Raw genomic sequence first — 12645 nt, forward strand, 5'->3', positions numbered from 1 at the left:
GCACTGCCTATACTGTGTAACCTGAGTAACCTGAGCCCTGACTATACTGTGTAACCTGAGTCCTGACTAAACTGTGTAGCCTGAGTCCTGACTTAACTGTGTAACCTGAGCCCTGACTATAGTGTGTAACCTGAGTCCTGACCTAACTGTGTAACCTGAGCTCTGACTATACTGTGTAACCTGTGCCCTGACTATACTGTGTAACCTGAGCCTTGGCTATACTGTGTAACCTGAGCCTTGGCCATACTGTGTAACCTCAGCCCTGACAATACTGTGTGAGCTTGGACCGCACAGCGTCATTACGTCACGGGAAAGGTGGAACGCAAGCCGGAAGTGAGTTTGTTTGCTCCGCGAGGAGGACGAGCAACTCGCACCGCTAGACCACCAGTGATGTGTACCCGTTTTTAATCAATTTTAATCAAATTATGGAGAAATAAAGACTGCTTCATTTAAACTTTATTATACGATTTGGAGCCTTCTTTCTCCCCCACGTGTCACCGCTTATCAAATACCCGGAAGCATAGAGGAATCCCAGCATTCCGGAGGACCACACAGAGGGAAAAACCTATTAAGCCCAGAGGGCTTTGCAAGCACGAACAGTTCTAGTGCCATACGGCATATAGAACCCAACCCATCTGGTAAGTGATTCACTTCACCTATTTTGCAAGGGATTTATCTGTCACCCCAGAGCACTTGCACTTTTTGAATTGAAGATACACCTGTCATCAAGGACATTTTTATTATATTGGAGCACAGAAGTCACTTCACATTCTTTGGACAATCTTATTCACATATATATTGTTTTTGCGTTTATATATCAATTCTGGTGTTTACCATTTTTTATGCTTATTTATTGCACTGATTTGCACAATTAATTAATGGATGGAGTTATCCTGATGTTTATTTGACTCTTGATATTTTTTATATTAATTTTTACACTGGAAATACACTTACCATTTAGAGAGCAATATAGATACTGGTATTATTCGTAGCAAGCGCTGTATTTGATCTTCTATGAGATCATTTATTTCATACTATCTCTTTTTATATACAGCAGCTGCAAAGCATTTTAGGCTAAATTTTAAAACAACACCCATACTTTAACCCTTTTAGTACTTATTAACCAACTCATTGGCGCTCGGAATATACTTCTGTATATATTTTGTCAGTTTAACCTGAGTCCTGACTATACTGTGTAACCTGAGCCCTGACTATATTGTGTAACCTGAGCCCTGACTATACTGCGTAACCTCAACCCCAACTATACTGTGTAACCTGAGCCCTGACTCTACTGTGTAACCTGAGTCCTGACTATACTGTGTAACCTGAGCCTCAACTATACTGTGTAACCTGAGCACTGCCTATACTGTGTAAACTGAGCCCTGACTGTACTGTGTAACCTGAGTCCTGACTGTACTGTGTAACCTAAACCCTGACTAGACTGTGTAACCTGAGCCTCAACTATACTGTGTAACCTGAGCCCTGACTGTACTGTGGAACCTGAACCCTGACTGTACTGTGTAACCTCAGCCCTGACTATACTGCGTAACCTGAGCCCCAACTATACTGTGTAACCTGAGCCCTGACTGTACTGTGTAACCTGAGTCCTGACTATACTGTGTAACCTGAGTCCTGACTGTACTGTGTAACCTGAGCCCTGACTATACTGTGTAACCTGAGTCCTGACTATACTGTGTAACCTCAGCCCTGGCTATACTTTGTAACATTAGCCCTGATTGTATGGTGTAACCTGGCCATTGACTCTACTGTGTAACCTACTTATACTGTTTAACCTGAACCCTGATTATACCGTGTAACCTGATCCCTAATTACTGTGTAAAGCAGCAGGCAAACTGTTGATAGTCTGTCATCGCCTGAAGCTGTATATATGACAATGTGAACAGAAAGTTGGGCAGATACTGTGCAGAGAGAGAGCCCCCCCCCCCCAATTAATAATTCAGGCTGGGTGGAAGCAATATCATTAGGGGAAGGAACAGAGCACAACAGTTTGTGGGCTGTCCATACCCCTGACTGCTTCAGCACAACAGAGGTGGGACTTAGAATGGGCTGCTGCTGTTGTTCTTCACTCAGGCTCTCACAGCCTCTCCCCCTCAAGCAAGTGGCATGATGAAATGTACTGTAGGATCTATTGGGAATGATAAAAGCAGAGTGAGAATCAATAAAATGTATGTTGCAGGGGATAGTGGAAGCAGAAAGACATTTACATCTGATTGAAGGGGGTGACTAATCAGGGAGTTGAACTGGGATTTTCTTACAATCTAATTGGCCAATAAATAGGAAGAGGTGAGTAGTGGAAAAGGAAGAAGAAAGCAATTACTACTGCAGGTAGAATCCCCTAGTGGGAAAATGAAATTCTTACTGTGCTTTTATTTTATTGAGGATTCACTAACAACATCACTAGAATAACTGCATGAGTTTGTATCAAATAACTAATCACATTACTAGACATTTTCAATTTTTTCATCTTCAACCATTCCCCCTCCAATGCCATTTTTTTTCTTTTCATTTTTGCACACATGGTAAATTCAGCATTTTTGTCTGAAAAGGTTACTTAAAACCCACAAAATAATATAAATTTCTGAAAGCAAAGGCCCTGTAGAACAAAAACATTTTCTGTACAAAATAAAAGTTGTATTGAGCAAATTGATACCAATTAGGTCAATATTCAAAAATATTCAAAAAAGCGCACCCACGAAATAACACCAAATTGTTATTGTGTGTTCTATTTGCACATTTGCATTTCTATGTGTGTGTGCAGGGTAAAAGGGTGCTTTTACATGTTTTTTTTTGTCATGTTTGTTTCTTTGAATAATTAAGAAATAGATAAACAGAATCACAAAAAACAGAGCAATATATGTTTTTTTTTTAGATTATTATATTTACTATTTTTAAATGTTTTTACTTAAAGAGGAACCTTACTTTTGTTGGGAATAAAAAACAACCACCCCCCGGGTGATTAATGTACATTTCAGGGATTTTAACAAACTTTGCAAAACATTCCTACCTCTTGTTGCTGTGAAGAAATAACTTTATTTCATCAGACTGATCGCATACTAATTCTGAATGAGAGGGCCTAGTTTAATATTAATCGGCTGATGCACTTGCTGTGTTCTAATGAGGAAAGCTTCAGAAGTGATTAACCCTTGGGGAGTGTTTCACAAAAACTCACATTTATATTGCACAGATGCCTATAATGTGACTTTTATCTTGGTGTAGACTTCTGGGAAAATCAGTAAGCCAATCACACAAGCAGGAAACTACAATTTTGTAGGTGTTCTGTATACCAACTGTGTACGGAATGTCTACCGGTTTCCATACTGCATTGACTTTAACAGAAAATGATAGTGTTGCAGAATGGAAATAAAAGGTAGTTTTAATAATATGAATCTATTACCTAGCTTGTATAGCAATTGCATTTGTTAAATTATTATTATTTTTTTTTTTTGCTATATTAGTTTTCATGAATGCGGAGTTAACCTTTAACTTCATTGCTATCAAAGGTGGAGGGGTAATAAGTCCCTTCTGTGATAGCTCGCACAGATAAGCTGTAAGTCCCCTTTCACACGGGCTTTCCAATCAGGTCCGCCTGTCAGTTTTTCAGGTGGACCTGATCAGATGCTCCATATACCTCTATGGAGCAGTGGATGTCAGCTGTGACATCTCCACTGACATCCGCTGCTCTCCGATCTGATGTGGTCAGTGAAATCCAGTCAGATGGAAACCATATTTTCCATCCATCTGGAGGATCGGATATAAACAGACAGGCGGTCCATTTTTATCCGAACTCCCATAGAGGGAAGAGGGGATCTGACAGCTCTGTCTCTGCAAAGTAAGTGGAGTCAGAGCTGTCATCCGCCTGCTCATTGGGGATCCATGGATCGATCCCTGCTGAGCAAAATGGAGTCCGCCGGGCGGAAAGCCCATGTGAAAGGACCCTTAAGCTGATCTGTTTCCATTTAATTATACAGACAGGGGTACTGCTGCTACCTTGCTATGGCTGCAAAGCTGAACAATTGTGGTCTCATTGAATAATCTATTCTCACCTGACCAGTACACTGGTCCTGGAGGCTTACATGCCACTTGATTCCACCTACTGTCTGATATAGGACCTGTCTCTGCCCAGGCTGGCAATCAGTGACTCTATTTAAGCAGTACTGTTCACTGTTACATAAAAAAAAAACGCGAGTTGGCTGTACAAAAGAGACACAACCTCATGGCTGCTTCTGCTGACATCAACTTGTTTTAACCACTTTAGATCCTGGAGGAATCAGAGTTCAAGTTGTTAAAGTGGAACTAGACCCACCAATTTAAATTAGACAATCTCTACACATTTCACTGCTCCCAAAGCTTCTTGCACTATCCGCAGTTCCAAGAAACAGTTGAGTGCCAAATCCCAGGAGCCTACTTACGTTCCATGCTGTTCTTCAACTTAGACAAAATGGGCCGCACAACAATGCCATCTTTAGAACTTCACTAGATTTAGTAAACAGACAGCGCACACTACAGCCATCCATCTGAAACTGTCCCTCTAATGTGTTTTACATACAGCAGGGCTTACTCTCTACAAATCTCTCTTTGGGTAGTTGCAGTGTGTGCTGGGCTATTTAATAAATCTAGTCAGGCTCTAAAGACATCATTGGTGCGCAGGATATTTTGCCACCAATTTCAACATTTCCCAAAACAGTTACATCACCATGCCCGCAGTCTGACCCATGCTATGCCAATTTGACCACCATACTGCACAGCACCTTGCCCTCAACATGCAAAGCAGCATGAAGTGACACCAGACACTGGAGTACTATACAAGGGATATGTGTTGTGCATGACTGTCCGCTGGGATCCTGCTGAGCGTGGAGATTGTGTTAGCTGGATGTACCTCTGACTCCAGTATATACCACACAGGACTGGAAAAAGAAAATGTATGCTCCTGCACTTAAGGGGTTGCTGTGTGACATGATCTTATAGAACTCCACTAGTGTAGTCGACATTTCGGCTGTGCTGCCACTCCCAAGAGGTCAGGGGAACCCAGATAGAACTCTAAAAGGAAAAAAAAACAGAGAGCACACCAGCCTAGCGCATTATTTTGCAGCAAGTTATTTGCATTAAAGTATATACATCATACTCACAAAGGAGATGAATAACAGGCTAAATAAAAGTGTAGGTCCACCAAAAGTCTCCACTCAACATAGTAGTCCGCTAGTACAAACAGTAGTGAAATGTAAACCTCCAAATGTAGCTAACATGAAATGTTTTTTCATCTCCTTTGTGAGTATAATGTATTTAATGTTATAAAAATAAATTGTGGCGGGGCGTGGCTTGGCCGGCGCGGCGGATGGCAGCACATTGAGAGAGCTCCGTGAATCTACAGCCCTAATAAGCTTCCCGGTCTCCTTATTTGCGGCGATGGGCAGAATTCTACGCCACGGATCACAAAGCAGACAAACCCGGTCCACACCAGCATCCTCCAGCAAAAGCATCTCGGCTTTATTCAAAGCTCAAGCGGTGGCAAGATCCCTCAACCTGGTCGACAAAATGGCGCAGCTCCACCATGAGGCTGACTTCAGTGAGGAATCGCTCTCTGCCTCGGAGGACACGGTAAGAGAGGAACACTCTCCCGACCTTCCCCTCACCCATGCAGCCATGCAGGTCATAGCTGCGGACATCAAACAATCTTTTGCTTCAGCAATAGCCACCCTGACTGCCAATATCATGGTCCTCTCGGACAAATTGGACAGGACTGAGAGAGAGGGGAGGGCCAGGCACACCGCCATTAAACGCTTAGAACACACCGCTGAAGTACACGCCGCACATCTGATAGATGTAAATAGACAGATTGAGGACTTGGATAACAGGGGTAGACGATGTAATATCAGAGTCAGGGGGGTCCCGGAGTCTGTTCCCCCAGAAGACACTAAACTGGCCTTGTCCAAAATCTTTAATAACCTGCTGGAACGTCCCCCTGAGTCACCGATTGACTTTGTAAGGGCGCATAGAGCTCTCCGACCTAGGGGACCAGATAATCAGCCCCCGAGAGACATTATCTGCTGTCTACAAAACTTTCCCCTCAAAGAAGAGATTCTGGCTAAAGCGCGCCAAAACGACCAAGTGCTGTTTAATGGGGACCCCATTCTCCTCTTTCAAGATCTATCGCCTATCACACTTAATAACAGGCGCGCCCTGCGCTCCCTGCTAGATGCTTTGAGACTCAAAGGACACTCTTATCGTTGGAAATTTCCTTTTGCTCTCAGCGTGACCTTTCATGGGAAAACTTACCTTCTGCGGACCCCATCAGACCTGCCGACATTCTGTGAGGCTCTCCAGATACCTCTGACCGAAGTCCCAGATTGGTATGCTGACTTCAGACTCCCTGATATGCCCGCTGCCTCTCCTTCATCACCGGCCTCTGCTCTCACTCCAGCCAGCAGCAAAAAAATGAAGCTGAGTAAACATCCAGAGGGCACTCCGAGGCGATCCCACACCACACCGAAAACCCCCAAGACCCCCGGACTCAGAGCACGCTTCTGACTTCGGTGACACGCTTATCGGATGTCCTGATGATACACCTCCTTTTGTTGACATGCATGTCATGCATCCTGACCTCCTGCTGACTCTCTGTTTGGCCTCGAGCTTCATCTTATGCCTTGTTCCAATATTAGCTTAATTCTTGCCATACCTGCCTATATGCCGCAGCATTTTTTCCTTTTTTTTTTTTTTTTTTTTGGAGACCACTTAACCTTGGTTTGAGCTCTGCTCTTTACCAAATTCCACCTGTATGGGCTGGTGGGTTCGCGATGATGTCCCTCTGTTTTTGGTTTTTTAGAGATATCTCGCCGACTGACCTCCCACTCACCTCACAATCAGTAGTCTGATCTTTTTGCTCATTGCTTTTATGTCCGTCCGTTGATGTACACCGGACTACGTTCTGATCGCCTACAGTAATACTTTCTGATAGGTGTTGTTACCTACTGTTACAAAACTTTTATTACATAGTGCATTTGACTATTTGTTGTCTTACTCTCGATCTTACTAAGGACCTCTTCCCTACCTTTCTTTCTCTACTGTACCTCTTCCACCCTTCTCCTTCACCCCCCCTTTTTTTCCGTCCTATCCCACTCTCTTCATTACAGCCATCTTGGGGATTCATACGGAGGCCTGGTTGGGACGCATACGAGGACACATCCGTGGGGGGGCGGCTCCCTGAGGCTGACTGAGACCGCCTTGCCTGGGTTGGTGAGTGTTCTGTTTCTCCTCTTACCACACCTTTCACAATCTGACCTATGGCCGCCATGTTTTCTGCGCTTGGCAGGAGTCCCACGGTACTCTCTTTCAACTGAACTGACCGGGTCACACATAGGCAACCAGACCTTATCGGACCATGCCCCTATCTCTTTAACGCTGACCAGCAGACCTAACGACGCAAGAAAAGTCTTCAACTGGTGTCTGAACCCCACATTGCTGACCGACCCCCAAATCCGAGAGCACGTCTCTAGAGAGTTAGACGTGTTCTTTGAGGCTAACTTACGGTCCACTGCGCTTCCTATGAATGTCTGGGAGGCTCATAAATGCACTATTAGAGGGGCACTCATAATGTGGGGTGCCAGGCGCAAGAAACAAACAGACAAACAAATGAATGACCTCCTCTCACGCATTGCGACTTTAGAGGCAACACACAAGCAATCCTTAGCGATTGATACCCTCCAAGCTCTTATATCTGCCAGGAAAGATCTGAGGCAACTTTTGGACACCAAAACTAGACGTTTACTCTTCTACCGGAAACACATCTATTATGAACAAGGTGATAAGGCAGGGAAGTTTTTGGCCAGATCTCTGAAAGAAGCTCAATTGGCCACAAACATCTCAGCCATAAAAAATAAACAAGGGCATCTGGACAGGGACTCCCGTCTCATAGCTCAGCATTTCCATGATTTTTATTCCAATCTTTACAACATACCAGCGCGTCACAAGCCACCCACGCTAAATGGAGACAGACCGTCCCTCATCAGAGAATTTCTCCATAATAGCAAACTTCCTAAGCTCTCTGCATCAGATGCAGAGTCAATAGATCAGCCCTTCACGCACACCGAACTCCTGGCGGCGATTAAATCGCTCAAATCCAACAAAAGCCCAGGACCAGATGGCTTCACTGGCCACTATTATAAAACCTTCACTGAACAGCTTTCTGCTCCCCTCCTCACGGCACTGAACTCTCTCCTATATGCTGATGCGATCCCTCCCTCATTCTCCCGAGCTCATATCACGGTCATCCCTAAGCCCAATAAAGACCCCACTGAATGCCCTAACTATAGACCAATCTCCCTTCTAAACCTAGATCTTAAATTACTAGCCAAACTCATTGCCACTCGTCTCAGGTCTCTACTTCCACTTGTGATAGGCCCAGAGCAAGCGGGCTTCATGCCAGGGCGTGAGGCTCGCGACAATGTCCTGAAATCAATCAGCCTGATCCACAGATTCCACTTGGATGGTGTCGGGGGCCTTCTCCTGTCTACGGACGCGGAGAAGGCCTTCGACAGGGTAGCCTGGGACTTTATGTTCGCGACCTGCAGGCATGTGGGAATGGGAGATCACATGCTCGCATGGATATCGGCCTTATACACGAACCCCTCGGCCCAAATTAAGGTGAACGGTACCCTGTCCGAACCGATTTACATTCATAACGGCACACGTCAGGGATGCCCTCTCTCACCCCTACTATTCATCCTCTCCCTCGAGCCCTTTATCCGTACAATTAACCTACACCCTTCCATTAGGGGAATTGTGGTGGGGGGCAGAGAGCACAAGATTGCAGCCTACGCGGATGATCTTTTGTTTTTTGTCTCTCTCCCATCTATATCAATCCCTAACTTGCTGACCATATTTGAAATCTATGGCTTTATGTCCAACATGCTGATCAATTACCACAAGTCTGAAGCCCTGAATCTCACTCTATCCACACAACAGGCGAATAGTGTCCAACAGAACTGCACGTTTAAGTGGACCACGTCTAGCATACAGTACCTGGGCGTGCGACTCACTCAGCATCCCAAGAATCTATTCGAACATAATTACCCCCCTCTCCTTGCCTCCATCACGAAGGAGCTGCAGGGCTGGATGCCTCGTTTTTTCTCCTGGTTCGGCCGGGCTGCCATCATCAAAATGGTGACCCTGCCGAAGCTCCTTTATCTTATGCAAGCGCTCCCTTTTGCTATTCCCTCTTCTTTTTTTCGGAAGCTACGCTCGCTCCAGATTCAATTTGTCTGGAATCGCAAACAGCCCCGGGTCCATTTTGACGCCATGACCCAATCCAAACCCTGTGGAGGTATGGGGCTACCCAACTTCAGGCAATACTACTGGGCTGTTCATCTATCTAGAATCATAGATTGGAACTGTCATGCCCAATCGAAAGACTGGATACAAGTCGAAAACTCATTTTTCACAGGTCCACTGGCGTGCGTCCCCTGGATCCCGGCCGCATCTTGCCCCAAGCCTCTGCTGGCTCATCCCCTTATAGGCCCCACATTGAGGACATTTCATGCCATTGCTCAAAAATGTGACATCTCCTCCACGCCCGGACCCTTGACGCCATTAGTGCACAATCCAGAGTTTACACCGGGTCTAGACAACCCTTTACTCCTAAGAGACTCACGAGACCCTGTGCTGGCCAAGGACTGCTTTGTAGGGGGTGTTTTTAGACAGTTATCAGACTTCACGCAAATCACGACTGACCAGAAAATGCCTCTATGGTCCTACTTCCAGACCCGCAGCTACCTTACCTCACGCAACAGGAAGCCTCTAGTGAGTAGGCCTTTAAGCGATTTTGAACGGTGCTGTCACCTGGGGGAGAGGGTTGAGAAATCTATTTCCCATACCTATGCTTGGCTACAGAAGCACACTGATACAAGACTAGACAGGTTCAGGGAGAAATGGAGCGCCTCGTTGAACACTCCTATATCGGAGTCCCAATGGAAAAAGGCTTGCATATTGGCACACAAATGCTCACTGAGCACGAAACTTCAAGAAACTGCTTACAAGTTGCTCACACAGTGGTATGCTACACCGGATAAAATTAAGAGATGGTACCCTGCCTCTGATGATACCTGTTGGAGATGTGGCCTTGAGAAGGGCACTTTAATCCACATATGGTGGTCTTGTCCGCACATCTCCACCTTCTGGCAACAAATTCAGTCTCTATGCTCGTCCATTGTAGATGAGGCGGTCATCCTTTCTCCTGAACTCTGCCTACTGCACCTTAGTTCAACACCACTCCTAAAATATAAGAACTCCCTGCTCGTTCATCTGATCAATGCAGCCAGATCCCTCATCCCCGTACATTGGAAATCCGCCAATATTCCATCTACCTCAGACTGGCTTAGGAAGGTCTCGGAAATCTGTGAAATGGAAAGAGTTAGTGCACTCGCTAATGACAGGATCCCTGGGTTCCTCTCTCGCTGGGACCCATGGCTTAAATTCCAGTCCTCTCTGCGACCTGATCAGTCCTCCCTGGTCCCTCCCTGAGTCGGTCCCCCCCCCTCTTCCTCTTATACCTCTTACTTTTCCTGATCTCTCTTTTCTCCATTCACAATCTACTTTATTTCCTTCTACTATTTTCCTCTAGTATTGCAGCTATGTTGTATCTCCTCGGTACAGCTGCTGGCGGGTTTGGGGCAGCTCCGAGACATTGTTTTGGGGACTTTCCCGTCTGCTGGTTCGCTGGCCCGACGCGATTATTTGTCTAGGGACTTATGACCTGAGGATAGTTGCTTCTGAGAATTTGTTTCAATCACTATGTTTTTGCTTATGTACCAGACCCTATGTCACCTGAGCCCTGTGTTAGATGCTCTGTCCGACCATAGGATCTTCAACCCATCTGTGAAGTTTTCCAGTTCGCTGATACACTATTTTGTTAAACTTTTATGTTGTACATTTGCTTGTTGAACGTTCTATTACTAAGCAATCTTTAGTATACCCAAGCTATATGTTGCAATAACTTTCACACTTTTTTTTGACATGTGTGTACCTAAGCTCACAGTATGTTTTCACCGTTGTACTGTACCGTATGTTTTCAATAAACTTGATTGTTAAAAAAAAATAAAAAAAAATTGTTGCAAAAGTAATGCGCTAGGCTGGTGCGCCCTCTGTATTTTTACTTTTTATATACCACACAAGGAATGGCTGGCAGTGAGCAGTAGCACGCATCCATTAGGTGACCGTGAATATGTGTCAACAGAACTATCACACAGAGTGATGTGTTATTAACTAACAATCCACTATCGTGCTATATCCTGATGCCAGGTGGAGCTGTAAGGCCTGCACTGCTGAGACTTTAATGCAAGCTTCAAGGAAGTGGATCAGATATTGCCACTGTGGCATTGAGTGCTTGTATGCCTTATGCTCCCGCTGCCAGTATTTGCATCTAAAGCTAAATCCCTTGCTTGAACTGTGCCTGCCTATTGCTTATCTGTCCGCTAGCAATTATCTCTACTGCTTAACATGCCATCGTGATCCCTCGATATGCAAATATCGAGTGGTCTGTTGACAACTGCTGAATAGTGAGCCTGCACTGTTTACTCCACCTATCCAGTTCTTCCAGGAATTTCATCAATCCTGTTTAAACAGCTGAATAGCTATAGACTATCCATTTAGGTGGAATACTTTATGTAATCTTTTGGGTGATTAGGGAGTCTAGATGTCAGCAGTATTGTTGGCACATGGCTGTGCATAGGCTGTTGTCACAGCAGTTTCCTAGGGCTCCCTCTAACCCTTAAGATTTGTGTCACGATCAGCCAGTTTCAGGCAGTTGGTGTGCTGTGTGAGTGCATGTGTGGGTGTGACCCCAGGTGAATTTTAAATCTGTAACAAGTCAATTTTAAAGTAGCATTGTGCAAATCATGTATTTTTGTATGTTAATTAAATACAATTATTTATAACGATTTTTGTAGGAGATAACTGTAGTCTGCCCTCTAATTGAACAACTACGTGGGTCTGCCCCTCCATTCAATTTTTGTATATAGTATCTTTGTTCTTCCGGGGCACCACCAGTCTATGTTAAGGTGAGTTGGTGCTCCACTAGTACCTGACCTGTAGAGGACTAGTTTGGATCCTGTGGTTTTTAAAGGTTTTTTTTTTTTACTTACATTTAAAGCATGCCTCTGGTGATAACTGTAAAAGTTGCAAATGTGCTTATTTCAGCTCCTAATTGAACTTTAAAGATGTCAAATGGCTGGTAAATACCACAACGTATCGGTGCCAGTGTCAGTCTCCCAGGTGTACACTCTGTATTCTTTTTTTATTTTTGTACACTTTGTATTCAGGTGCTGGCACAGATAGGGAACATTATACTCCAAAATGTAAAATAGCATGCAGATACCAACCTGCACTGTATTCAACTCAAATGTAAGATGATTGAAAAAAATGGCTTCAGCTCAGATCTCAGCCCATTAGTCAAAACCCTCTGACATGTTTCACCCACATTGGGCTTATTTGTAGATTAAGCCCAATGTAAGTGAAACATGTAAAATGGGTGGTGTCATAGCAGAGGCTAAGATGGGACCCTCCTTAGCTTTAAAAGATAGGAGGGTTTAGCTCTGCTTTAAGCCTGTAGCTTTATAGGAATGTGTGGTAATTTGT

The sequence above is a fragment of the Pelophylax lessonae genome, assembly GCF_965119305.1.
Source record: "Pelophylax lessonae genome assembly, chromosome: 4".
In the NCBI taxonomy this organism is placed as follows: domain Eukaryota; kingdom Metazoa; phylum Chordata; class Amphibia; order Anura; family Ranidae; genus Pelophylax; species Pelophylax lessonae.